Here is a 13087-nt window from a genome sequence, read left to right as displayed (position 1 = left end):
CGATCAAGAAAAATGTATAGACGCAATAAAAAAACGAATTAGAAAACAAACTTTTCCTTCTGTTGAATATGTATTATAATAGAATACTGCGTTTTCATCAACGTCGTGATCTAGTGGTTTATTATCTCCATTTAGTCGTAAATGTTCTTAGTTCGATTTTGGACGACACAGAAAACTCTTCATTTTATTTTTTACTCACTCCGGTGATATAGTCACGTGGTATCATGTTTATATCATTATAACAATTCGAGAGACGCCGGTAGTCTCATCGAAATCGAAATTACGACGGCCTGAGATGAGGTTCAGTCCCCCTAGTGGTACCTTCAGATTAAAGTTATATTCTTCAGGCGTAAGTTGCCCTTCAGCTGCTCCATATGGCCTTTTGCAGTTTGCAGTGCCCTCTGTACTTTCGTCCTATTGTTCAGTGAAGATGTAAAGGCTAGCTGCGGCCTCTAACTGCATTAAAATAGTTCGTAATATACTTGGCTGAGATAATAATGACATTAGACAAGATTAAATTAATAATACGTGCCAAGATCTTGGCTACCTTTTACTATCGCATCACTCGCCATCGACAGGGAATTCATTCCCACACGCTGGAACCTAAGTGAAGGCAGACAGTGCGGTTTCAGAGGAGCTTCATCCCGTGTACACTTAGATGTGTAATGAACTACCTATCGTGGTTACATAGACTATGGTAACCGTTTATCATCAGATGGCCCATCTGTATGCTTGTTAGCCATCTACGTAGTATAAAAAAATATCCCGTTATTTCTAATTTTCTATGTAACTTTTCTATATTAGCTCAACATATAAATATAACTATATATTAGGTGTTGCAAAATGGAGCACAAAGCTAGTCTCAATTTAACATAGATAGATACAAAAAATATAAATAATGTTGCAATAACAAAGCAATAATATAATCTAGATTATAGCCGCTATTAAAAAAACACATTTTAATATGTCATCGACATTTCATCTCATAAATTCATTCTTCTGTATAAAAAAAAACTTGATCTGACACACTTCTAGAATTTATGGTTTGAACAAATCCTTTTGTATACAAAAATCTAAATGATTATGTATTTAGATCAACGCGGTCATAAGATTTCTTTGTAACAAAGGCGATGGTCCTACGGTTTAGCACTCTGCCTCGCTTTCCAATAGTCGCAGATTCAATTATTATGTTTTTTTTTGTATTGATTTTCGTGTTTTTTTATCTGTTTTATATATACGTAAATAAAAATATTTATCGGTTATTTAATATTCTAAGCATTGCTCTACTTATTTCGTGTGCTTTCTCTAGGGCTATTTTATCTTTTATGTAAAAGAGACCATTTTTAAAGGGAAGAATTGTTCAAAGTCCAATTAAATTAATAGAATTTAGATTTGACGTATTGTTTTATTTAATGTCTATTGTTCATTAAAACAATAGTACTCTTAGAAATGGCAAAATTGCATACAGGCCAATTGTGGCTTAATGACTGCAGCTATAAGCGTTAATCGTTGAAATAATGTGTGGTATAAGTAATAGGAGTGTGCGAATAGAATTGTATTCAAAATTGTTTATATTTAACATTACATTAATACTTCAATTGTCTAAACTTGTTATTTTTAAAATGCCTTGATTATTAGTTGTAATATATTATTTCACGTTTCATAGATATTTGTAACTAATAATTAAGTTTTTTTATCGCCAAACCTCAAATTAATTTTTATACTGAACTAGCTACTTCCCCAGGGTGCACCTGTATGCACATGTATTATATATATATATATATATATATATAAATCTTCCTCTATAATCCCTCTATCTATTAAAAATATTCGCTTCAAATTCCGTTGGATAGTTTTATAGATTTAACCATATAGAGAAGGACAGACAGCGACAGCGACTTGTTTTATACTATGTAGTGATAAATAATATTTTAATGTCTTTAGAGCTTTAGGTTATAGGTACTATAACTTAATCCAAAAATATCATTCATCAGCTTCATTACACAAGGTAAGCATCTGTGTTATGGGTACAAGAAAAATGATATAATACTTAGTTACCTTTATTTTGTAAATACATACTTAATATACACAGAAAACACCCAGACCGATACAAACAATCATACTCATGAATACAAATGTTTGTACAGTGCGAGGAATCTAACCCGCGACCATCAGAAATAAAGCGCTACACCACTGATGCCGTCGACACATAATGCATGACGTACCTATAAGACTTTATCTTCAATATAAAAAATCACGTCATTACCAAGTTGTAGCTACCCGCTATAAGCTTATCGCGTGTACCGTCTACTTAATCGTTAAAATAAATCTTGGTACGATAATGCCGACTAACGAGTGACGATACAATGCCGCGACAATCGCTGGCGGGCCCTTTCATCTTGACACTTTGTCTTTTATACTGACGTCGACGAGCACTGGTCGACTTGGTTTTATTCTCTTTAAAATATTTGTAATTAATTGGATTCGTTCAATAGATTCTTTTTTTGAATGCGCTGAGTCAGGTTTGTCTGTACGTAAATAATATGAATTTTTAAATAATATTTTAATGTTTTTGTGTAGGTCTTGATCTAGGTTATTTAATAATAATATAATAATAATATTTGAGAAAAATTCACACAGCGCCATCTAGTCCCAAGTTAAGCAGAGCTTATGTTATGTTTACGAGACAACTGTTATAAATACATAGATACATATATAGAAAACACATGGACCGATATAAACAATCCAACTCATCATTATAAATGTTCGTACCGTGTGAGAAATCGAACCTGCGACCATTACAGGTAAGGTGCGCTAATCGGTCACCAGACCACTGAGGCCAATTTACTTATATACACGTAAAACATTATTTTAATTGTGTATTAATGTAATGTTTATAGAATATTTGAGAAAATTTATGATTATGACACTTATTATAAACTAGTGACTTAGCTCGACTTCGCATAGCTGTTGGTGTATGTGACGATGACCATATAACTATATAATTATCTATAAATTATATAATCAACCTCCTGGAACAAATAATCAAAATGATAGTGAAAACTGTATTAAAAGCCATTGCATTATTTCGAAGAATTTGTAAAGAAAGGAATACAAAGATAGCAAGTTTACTTATATGTTTCGATATTCTAAGAGCTACTATTTAAGAATTGATTAATGATGGTTCGATTTATTATATTTAGGTTATATTTAAACTTGTAGATTTCGCTCTTAAACATTTCTATAGCATCATGTAAAAACCCAAAAAAACTAAAAACATCCGGTTAATTATTTAATACGAATTCACAGTATTCTTATATAAGCTCCACTGACTAAAAATATGAACTGGTCCGAATCTCGCACATTTAATGAGCAACACACCAATTCACGTGGACGTGGCTATATGCGTTATTGGTTTATCGGATGCCTTAGTAATCTGCGAATTTCACCAAAGCGGCGGCAGCTTTGTTCCCGCGAGCGATTTTTTTATTTCGATTTTTTTAAATTATCTCCATTCGAGAATCGATTGTGGCGCGATCAGAATCCACACGGTAAATCTCAAAGGGTTTGAGTGATCGAAGAAATGAGTAATTTTTATTGGAGTGATTATTTCAATTGGCCAACAACTGAATATTAGGCGTTGGGAACGGAAGAACAAATCAATTATACTTAACTATAGCAATTGTTTTATTCTTATAAAGACTACTATCTATAGGTAATTGGCGATATTGTTGTGTATTTAATACAGAAACTTCTTTGTTAATGTGTGGGAGTTAATGACTGTGTGTATGGCACTAGGGTCGGTGCAACCAACGATAGTAGTAATCAAAGGCGCAATATGAGAATATAACAGTATATTATCTTATTGATATTATAAATGCGAAAGTTTATCAGTATTGATGGATCTTTGTTACTCCTTCACGCAAAAAGTACTGAACGGATTTTGATGAAACTTTACAGTAATATAGCTTATACATCAGAGTAACGCATAGGCTAATACCATCAAGCGGGAGATACCACGGGCACAGCTAGTAAAAATATATGTCGTAATAAACTATAAGTATTGTAGAAAAAAGCAAGACAAAACCATGGTAACAAGAAAATATTCATATAAAAATATACATATTTAAAATTACGAAATGTCGTGCCATACAACGGTCCGAATGTAAGGAGTTCTGTACATTTTTTAAAAATTAACATATATTTGGTTTTAGTATCGAAGGGCACAGATATGTTAAGTGCAAGACCACTTGTGGCTTTTCCGATAGTTCGCCTATCCCACTTTATCAGAAAGTGAACTGAAATGATAAAGGCCGGAGTCTGAGTTAACCTACTACTCATTACGGATACACCGGACAGAAATAGAGAAGAACTTTAAGCAGCTGATTAACTATTACCTGACAGATACGATTTTAGTCTGAGGGCCGTGCTTTCTCTCGAACCTTATCAATTTGATACTTGTTGTAATGACACAGTCTTAAGGGGAGGAGGGGATTGTTAGTAATGTGTACCATCTCAGGTTGACCTCCACGCGGTTCACCCTGGCAAACAGACCTGACCTCATGTTATCATCCATTAAAAACAATGGCACAGGGTCGGGGTGACATTTTTAAGGTTATCTATTTATTTATCTTACTCAGTTATGAAATTATATTTATTTTTAATCATTAATGTTGATTATTATTTGTTTCAGGTGATGATTTGAACACTTTCATTGAAGATTCCTCGGGATGAGTTAGAAAAAGGTAATATTTTCTTTTATACCACTTTTTATAGCTCGTTAATTTAAACTAATATCACAAAGAGAGAGAAGGAGCATGGGCTATATATAATATTAATATAATAAATAAAACTCTCAAGTATAGTTATATAATTTATTGATCCAATGTTGTAGGAGATGGAAAAGCATTCAGAATTATTGATACACAAATTATTTGTCGTTGGCTAGATTCAAACATACATCCATTGGATTTTTTAAGATTAGATATTAAATTTAAATTATATTTCTTACATAATATAATTAAATAAATAAACGAACCTAAAATTCATAATGCTGACAATTTTATCTGATTGCATAAAGATCATCATTATGTCTAATCCTTGATAATATCTTTTCATATTAATTAATTTACTTAGAACAACATTTATTTAAAAGAGCAACAAGCAAGTTTCTTGCAATGAGCAAGTGTGCAATCTCTTCTTGTGATGAGTTTCGAATGAGTAAAAAAAAATATGACTATTCAAAAGTTTATTTGAATAAAGATTATTTCTATTTCTAAATAAAATATGTTAAAAATATATTAAATACAACCAATGCCTATACATGTTCGTAAATAACAAAGTTATATCATTACATTCTATTCTGATTGCTTGTTAGTCCATTTTTATTATGGTATCATTACAGCAACATTGATTATTCCAGCACACAAAAACTATTGTCCCAAGTTAACATGTACTCATTATAGGTCAAGTTAAAATGGACGCTCGTATTAAGAATGTTATAAGCGCCTTTAAGATAGTTTCTTTATATCTTAATAAGGAATTTATGATTGCTTCTCCACTAGTTAGGAATCTATAATTGTTTTAAAAATATGCTATAAATGTATTATTTTATTGTTTTGTTTTTATGTAATGATCACTTTTATTTGGTTTTTAAAACTGATTACACAGCCACTAAACGATAGTTTATGGAATTAAATATTGTTTCTTTTTATTTAGAGGATTATTGTTAGTAGTTACTGAAGAGAGAAAAGGTTACGATTATCAAAAATCTATTAAAAATTTTACGTCAGAATAACACATGGCTATAACTTTCACGCGTATAATTTCAATGTATGGTGGTTTATATATTTATTATTAATTTCACTATTGTAAAATATATCTATCTTCAGATATCATAATATGATATAAAAAAAAAACATATGTGTTATATTAATAACGCGCATAATTAATAAGATATTTATCCACATTAATTTCTAGAATGTCTGATAAAGTATAGATAAAACAAAATAGATCGAAAAAATAGCAATCACATTAAAACCGCAAGACATTAACTAAAATTCCAGTATAAAGTTTCAAAGTCAAAGAACTAACTGAATAGTGATGGGAGTGTAAAACAAAAATACCGGTAAATACCGATACGTATCGGTATCAGAACTTTGGCCATTTGCTAATGACTATACCGCACGCTTTTGTGGATCTTCCTTTAAAAATGTAAAATTTCGAATCGGTCAGTGAGGCTGTAATGCAAGATATCTTTAAGCAGATGTAAACCTGCTTAACGACGGCTATTTTTAATCTTATTGTATTTATCTACTATAAAATTTAAAAGGACTTAAGCATTTTAGTTTCTTTTGATTATTATTCTATAAATTTGTACATTCTTATGACATTGTATAACAAAAATTTATATACACAAAGTTTTTGTTGTAGAATTGAATCATAGGTAAATCGTAAAGCATCGTGCATACGACCCAATCTTTTCGTAATTTCACAGAGGTCAACGACATCGTGGCCAGACCAAATGTCGCCCATCGGCCTTCGTGAGAATCCGAAAGATACGTTGATTTTAAACTTGCTACATTAGCATAATCGTGTTCTAGCTCAATAAATTTCTGGGCTTAAGTGCCACTAACATGTTCGTTGGTCATACTTGCCTCGCTAACATGTTAAAAGTAATTCAAATCTAAGCTTCACATTTCTTTAATCTTTTTCTAAGTAAAAGGTCGCTTTTATTAATTTAAAGATAAGAAAAGAAAAGAAACAAGTAGGAATGGTGTTAGTTTAAAGATTCATTGCCCGGCGTTTTTAAATCTATTATTTATAATCTTTATTTGTTTAGAGGTAACAATATAAGATAGATAGATAGATAGACATCTATCTACTGTCATAAATATTTAGATTTAGCAATAGGAGTGTTATAAATTCTAGTCCAGTCTTAGTTCTTAGTATATTAGCCAGTATTAGAACAATAAAGATAAGAATAATTTACGTAAATATCATAATCAATTTAATAATAATTGTAATTTAATGCATGATAATGGTATGGTGCACCCCACGCTAACGGTTTATGCTGGTGGGCCATCAGTGGAGATGAACATAAGGTCAGCTCAGTTAGCGCTTTGTGGCAAATTCAGAAGGAAATTATCACGATGGTTTCCAGTAGATATCAACCTGACATAGTTTTATTGCTAAATGGGTCACTCCACATTTCTAACAATCCCTTTCGTTATTTCAAATATTGACAATATATAAACATGACCTACCCTCATTCTTGCGCCACATAGTCATCTAGGTAGGTTAGAATCTATATAGGCGAATGCAGTGAGTATTTGTCTATACCTACGAGTACATAATAATTAACTTTCTTCTTTATCTTCAAATTTGCTTACAAGCTCATATAAATATGTAATATATCATCTGTTGTTTTTCAATATACTACCATTTTAATAATCTCGAAGGACGAGTTTTAAATACCATTTATAACACACCTGTCTAGTGAAATTTCTAAAAATGTTCTGACTACAAAGCTATATATTGAAGCATGCAAATAATTCTAAGGATAATATTATGCTAATTCGCCTATACATATGATAATAGGCGCGTTTTGATAATAATAACGGTAAAATGTACGAAATTAGGTACCATTCTGTAATTCTCACAATGCTCAAGTGTTATATGTCACATAATTTTATTCGAAATTGCCACCGTGATGTCTTTCTCGGAACAAATATATGTTATCGATTTAAGATTTCATAACTTATGAAATTCTTTTCTCGGATTCAGCCTTGGTTCTAAATTCAAAATTATATTATTTAATTATTCATTTTTTACGCATTTTATATTAGGTAAAAGAGTTATTCAAATATCGAATTCTTTAATCAAATATTTAGTAGAAAATTAACCTTAATTGACTAATAAATTCGATCGAAATTGAAATTAATGCTCTTGTTTTTTTAATATAATTTAGGTATTGGGTAGGGAAATATTTTAATAACAATATCTCAATGGGTACTTTTAGCTACTCGCTATAATCACAAAATAAGGGATATAGACCTACATTAGGGAAGAACCTTAGTTATATGTATAGTCTTTTTAAAGATACAAAATATATGTAAATATAGTTTACAAAGAGAAGCCTTTAACTATCAGTAAAAATAAAAAAGTACTCGTATTTTTTTTTAATATTTTTGATGTTTCATTATTTCATCCGCCAGGCAGCTTTTTTGTAAACTATGTTATAGTTGGCATAAAATAGTAAAATTACAGGATACGAGGCATGGAATTTTAGTCCTGTGAATGGCAACACATTAGTCACGTGATATCCGTGGTACTATCCATGTATAGATACAGCCAACGGTTAACTTACCATCAGATGAACCGTGATCTTCTAATGACATAGAAAATATTTTCTTTGCCAAAAGACGTAATAATACACGTATATTATTACTTTGTATAACAAAATATGATGAAAAATATATTGCATAAACATTTATTTTTGATTTAATCGTGCATCTAGTACCTATATGCTGTAACATAAAACTAAGGTTTGCATTTGTTACTTCTGTAATAAATGTATTTTAATTTACACACTTTTTATATGAACGAACTACATAAAATTTCTGTATTTTGCTTCACTACTAAAAATGCAAATTCCTATTATTTATACATAAATAATTTCAGCTTTGATTCCTTAAACGAAGTATAATTCGTGTGTAATGATTCTTTATATAAAAATCTGTATTTTATACAAAATAACATAAAATCCAATAGCTTGATAAAATATTTAGACAATGTTATATGATACGTCTATATTAATGTCATTATTACTTATAATTAATCATCATTGAATTATTAGGCATATTTCTTTCAATATTAAAGGTTGTTTATTTGAATACATTTTTCTAACAGTTAAACGCTTGCCATAATATTATAAACTTCATTTAAAATGCTAAATAATTCATTAAAAAGTTCGTAAATATAATATTTTTGCATTTTATGATGTCATACGACCGGCGGCCTTGAGGCCACATCCTTGAGTCTCGTCGTTTGTCACTAGAGACAGTTAGTCAGTCTAGAAAATACACTAAAATTAACATATTGAATAAAATATTAAATTAACGGGACTCAGACTAAATTACCACAATGTCTCTGATACCACTTATGACCCTATTATGTATTTCTTTCATATATCTATTTGTGAATATTTTTATTGCATTTTTGCCTAATAACTAAAGATATAAAAGAGACATTTTAATAGTTTTTGAATTAGGAATTAATTAATCTTCCTTTAACATTACATTAAAACTATTCTTAAAGACGTTAGTAGTCACTATATTTTAGATAGATAGACAATTTTTAACAATTAATTATTCTGAATTAAAAAATCTATTAAAACGAGTGTATTAAATTGCGCTTTCATTAATATTATGATTTAAAAATAATTCATTTCTTATTCAAAATTATTCTTAATTCAGAAATGTATAAAAAAGATTATCAGTGACTTGAGTGTTGCCAGTAAAATTTTATATTATAGATTGGTATACTTTTTGAAAATATTTTACTCTGCGGTCAAATACTACTCTCACATATTGGCGGTGGGCTTTCTTTGTGAATTATTGCGGGTTCCGTACAGAGACTGACGCTCACCCGCGTCAATACCTTAATGGCAAGCCATGTTTCCACGTGAGGAACAGTAAAAAGTAAAAAATAGGGGTGATTTGGGAAATAGAGAAACCTTTGAGGTAAGATTTAGTTTCTATGTTGCATTCCAATAATGTAAAAAACATTTAGTATAGTATTTACTACTTACCTGTAGAAGTACTTTAATTGTTGATTGTAACAGTCAAACTGCTTTGCATTAGCTTACTTTTTAAGATTTTAGTCTCTTGCCACTGTGATTGTGATTTCCTAAAGGTCATTATAATGAATATTCCGTATAGGATATTCTTCTATTACAAATGTAAATAAAAACTAATTGAGACAAATTATTCATTTTATATTACTTTCATGAAAGTCTCCCATAAAACCTTCTATTACTCGTATAAAGATTAGATAAAGTTAATTAAAGAACATATTCCATAAATCAGTCAAAATTATCTCAATAGTGTTTTAAATATTATTGAATATACGCCAATTAAATGTGAATAAATAATATAATATGAATGCTTATCTTCAATCCTGTTTAACATAATGCGTGACGCTACATTACACATAAATCTTTATTTTAAAACAAATTAAAATTTCACACCGGTCAAGAGATAAACGTTGGAAAAAAACTAATATCAATTTACAAAATAGACTAGAAAGGGTAAAACGAAACATAACTTAGGAGCTGCTTGAAATTTTTATTCGTATTTATACAATCATGACCATTTAACTTGAGCTCTGAACGTCTTTTAAGAAACTCCGAAAAGATAATATTTTGATAGAATATCAAGGGTGGGAGTGTTTCAAGATAAAATGGAGGTAGTACATCACTGCGGTTTCGAAGGGGTTCAGAATTTACAACCCTTTGGCTGCAGATTTATGTAGCGTTCGCAGGGTTAACCCCCACATGCAGAAAAGATCGTGTTTCTTTATTTTATAAATGACATACTAAAATAGAAAGCAAATGTGCCTATTTTAGGGCGCACAGAATGATTTGTGACTGACAGCCTGTTTAGTTTTTATTGTTTTGTAATTTATAAAATATATTTTACATCAGTATAAAAGTTTTAACCGTCTATATTAGATAGATAATACAGAATTCCAACGCAGTGTGTTTCCTGATTTGAGAGTTAACGTAAATATATTTAAATAGATATAAACCTTCTGCCCCGACTTTGCAAGGGTACTTTTACATAATACTACAAAATTAATATACACAGTTTATGCATAAAAATCACATGACAATCTTTTTCCTTAATTAATTTATGTTTTAAGAAAAAATATATTATTATTATATTGATGTAATGTTACTACAATTTTATAGAATAAAATATACGCTTGTTGTGTTGAAATCGCTAACCATATTTTATCTTAAAATAATTACTTATCACTATACCTGATTAATACTACTAGTCTTAATAATATTACGCAACGAACACTATAAACTCAGTAATATATAAAATAAATATATTATTATCAAGAAAAAGTATAGAAAAGGTCAATGACATACATTGACCTTACATCAATTAATTTTCAGGAGTATATTCAACATACACCAGAGTTCATAAGTAAATTATTTTAACATTTATAAAAAAGCACAAATAATTATTGTTACTTAGACCACATTTATATGGCTGAACCTATTTTAAATTTTGTATTCGAATCATTACACTAGCGTGCACTAAAACGTAGATATCTAGACTCATTACGTCCCTACCGTGCCCACTCCGGGAGCATGTTCCCCGTATCGATGTCAGTTAATTTTCCACCAAGTGTAATTACCGCGTTTCGCTTTGTTTTTGCTACTAACTTTATTTGCATAGTGGAGCAAGAGAATGTATCTCGTTCGATAGAACAATAAGTACGATGGAGATGAAACAGTGATTTTTTGTAATTACTATATAATTATACTCTGAATTTTTATGTTTGTATATAATTATTTTTTATTATGCTGCAATAGTTAATAATGGTACCTACTATTTGTTATTTAGAAATTATCAGGTAGTTAATTATACATAATAAAACGTATGCCGTTTTTGATTCGGATTCATGTATAAAACAAGGAAGTACAATTGTTCGCATTTCAATTCAATGAAATGATTTCAAATTCTTAATAAAACACAAAAAAATTATAGTAAGTCGTGTAGAGTTGCTTATTACTAATATTATTAATAATGTTCTTTGCTTATACAAGTTATTATACATCTAGTATATATTTTTTAAACCTATAAAAAAACACTAGAAAGTTATCAATAACATCATACTATCATTTACAGCATGATTTGTTTGAATTAGAATCCAGTATTAAATTAGATGGAATAGAATAGTATAACTTTGTCGCCGGTGGTTTTTAAAATGAACCTAACAACTCTACGGATGGCTGTGTTCCAATATAAAACTCTAGAATAAGCTAATAGAGACATTGTTCGTTCCCTCGTTAGCTGGATCAAGATGCGCCCGCGCATGCATCCCGGGGGGCCGGTTATATGCACTCGCGCGTCTACCGTGATATTGTTCTATACCTATTACATTAGGACTCTGTGGAAACTAGGTATAGTCTGGTTATTTTTGTACAAATACCACTACTTCTTACAGTCTATTGGAGATATAATTCCAATAACACTTAAACAAAAAACAAAACAAAAACTTAAGGTTTTGTGTGCGTTTTGTTTTCACTACATAATTTCTCAACTGATCGTCATAAATTATATATTTTCTTTTTACAATACGAATAAGATCTAGTGAAAACGATGAAAGGGATTAAAGTCTGCATATTCTTAGTCATTTAAAATTTTATTGCCGAATTACATAAAGCGTAATACATCCACAATTAATCTAATCTAACCAGAACCAAAATACATATTTAGGTTAAATTAATACACAATATTATCCTATACCTATTTCAGCCGCCAAGTTTTGTTTATATGTTTCGATCGTAGGCAGGTAGAAAGGCAGAGAAATTACAGAGTATTCTTTATTTATATCTTTATGTGACGGATGCCACTTACCTTCAGTAAACGGTCAGTTTATTTATCATTACAGTTGTTTAAAAAAATAATGTAAGTAAATTTTGGGCCATGAAAGAAATCGAACCCGGGAATGATTCATCACCGTAACACGACACGGTCCGGTCATTACTTTCAGTTTCATTCTATTTCAGTACAATTTTGAAACGTCGCGTGTCACACAAATAATGCGACGATAACCGTATTTCGCTTCATTATCTTACTTTATATGCGGTGAACGTGTTAAATATTATGTTTAGATTCAACCCGCCGTTTTTAGGTCGTCAATTCGAATCCTGTGACGATAAAGAAAAACATTTATTTCGGTTATAGTAACATTTTAATATAAATTTCAGTATTTTTAGAGATGTTGTTCTTTCAGTACTCATATTAGCTGTAATTGATTTATAGATTTATTAATTTCATAACATCAC

General features: G+C 30.1%; 1 protein-coding gene across 1 annotated transcript in view; it reads left to right on the top strand.

Annotated features, from left to right (window-relative positions):
- Window positions 1–4691: 4691 nt before the first annotated feature.
- LOC131842176 (transcription factor SOX-5) overlaps window positions 4692–13087 on the top strand; it is a 215164-nt gene continuing 206768 nt past the window's right edge. The window contains exon 1 of the mRNA XM_059190705.1: window positions 4692–4745. The gene's annotated coding sequence lies outside the window, so the exon portion shown is untranslated. The remainder of the gene's footprint in view (window positions 4746–13087) is intronic.

This window comes from Achroia grisella, unplaced genomic scaffold (assembly GCF_030625045.1).
Source record: "Achroia grisella isolate CSIRO2021 unplaced genomic scaffold, CSIRO_AGI_Agris_v1 utg215, whole genome shotgun sequence".
Classification (NCBI taxonomy): Eukaryota; Metazoa; Arthropoda; class Insecta; order Lepidoptera; family Pyralidae; genus Achroia; species Achroia grisella.
The sequence above is the reverse complement of the archived record's forward strand: the minus strand, read 5'-3'. Positions and strand labels throughout refer to the sequence as shown.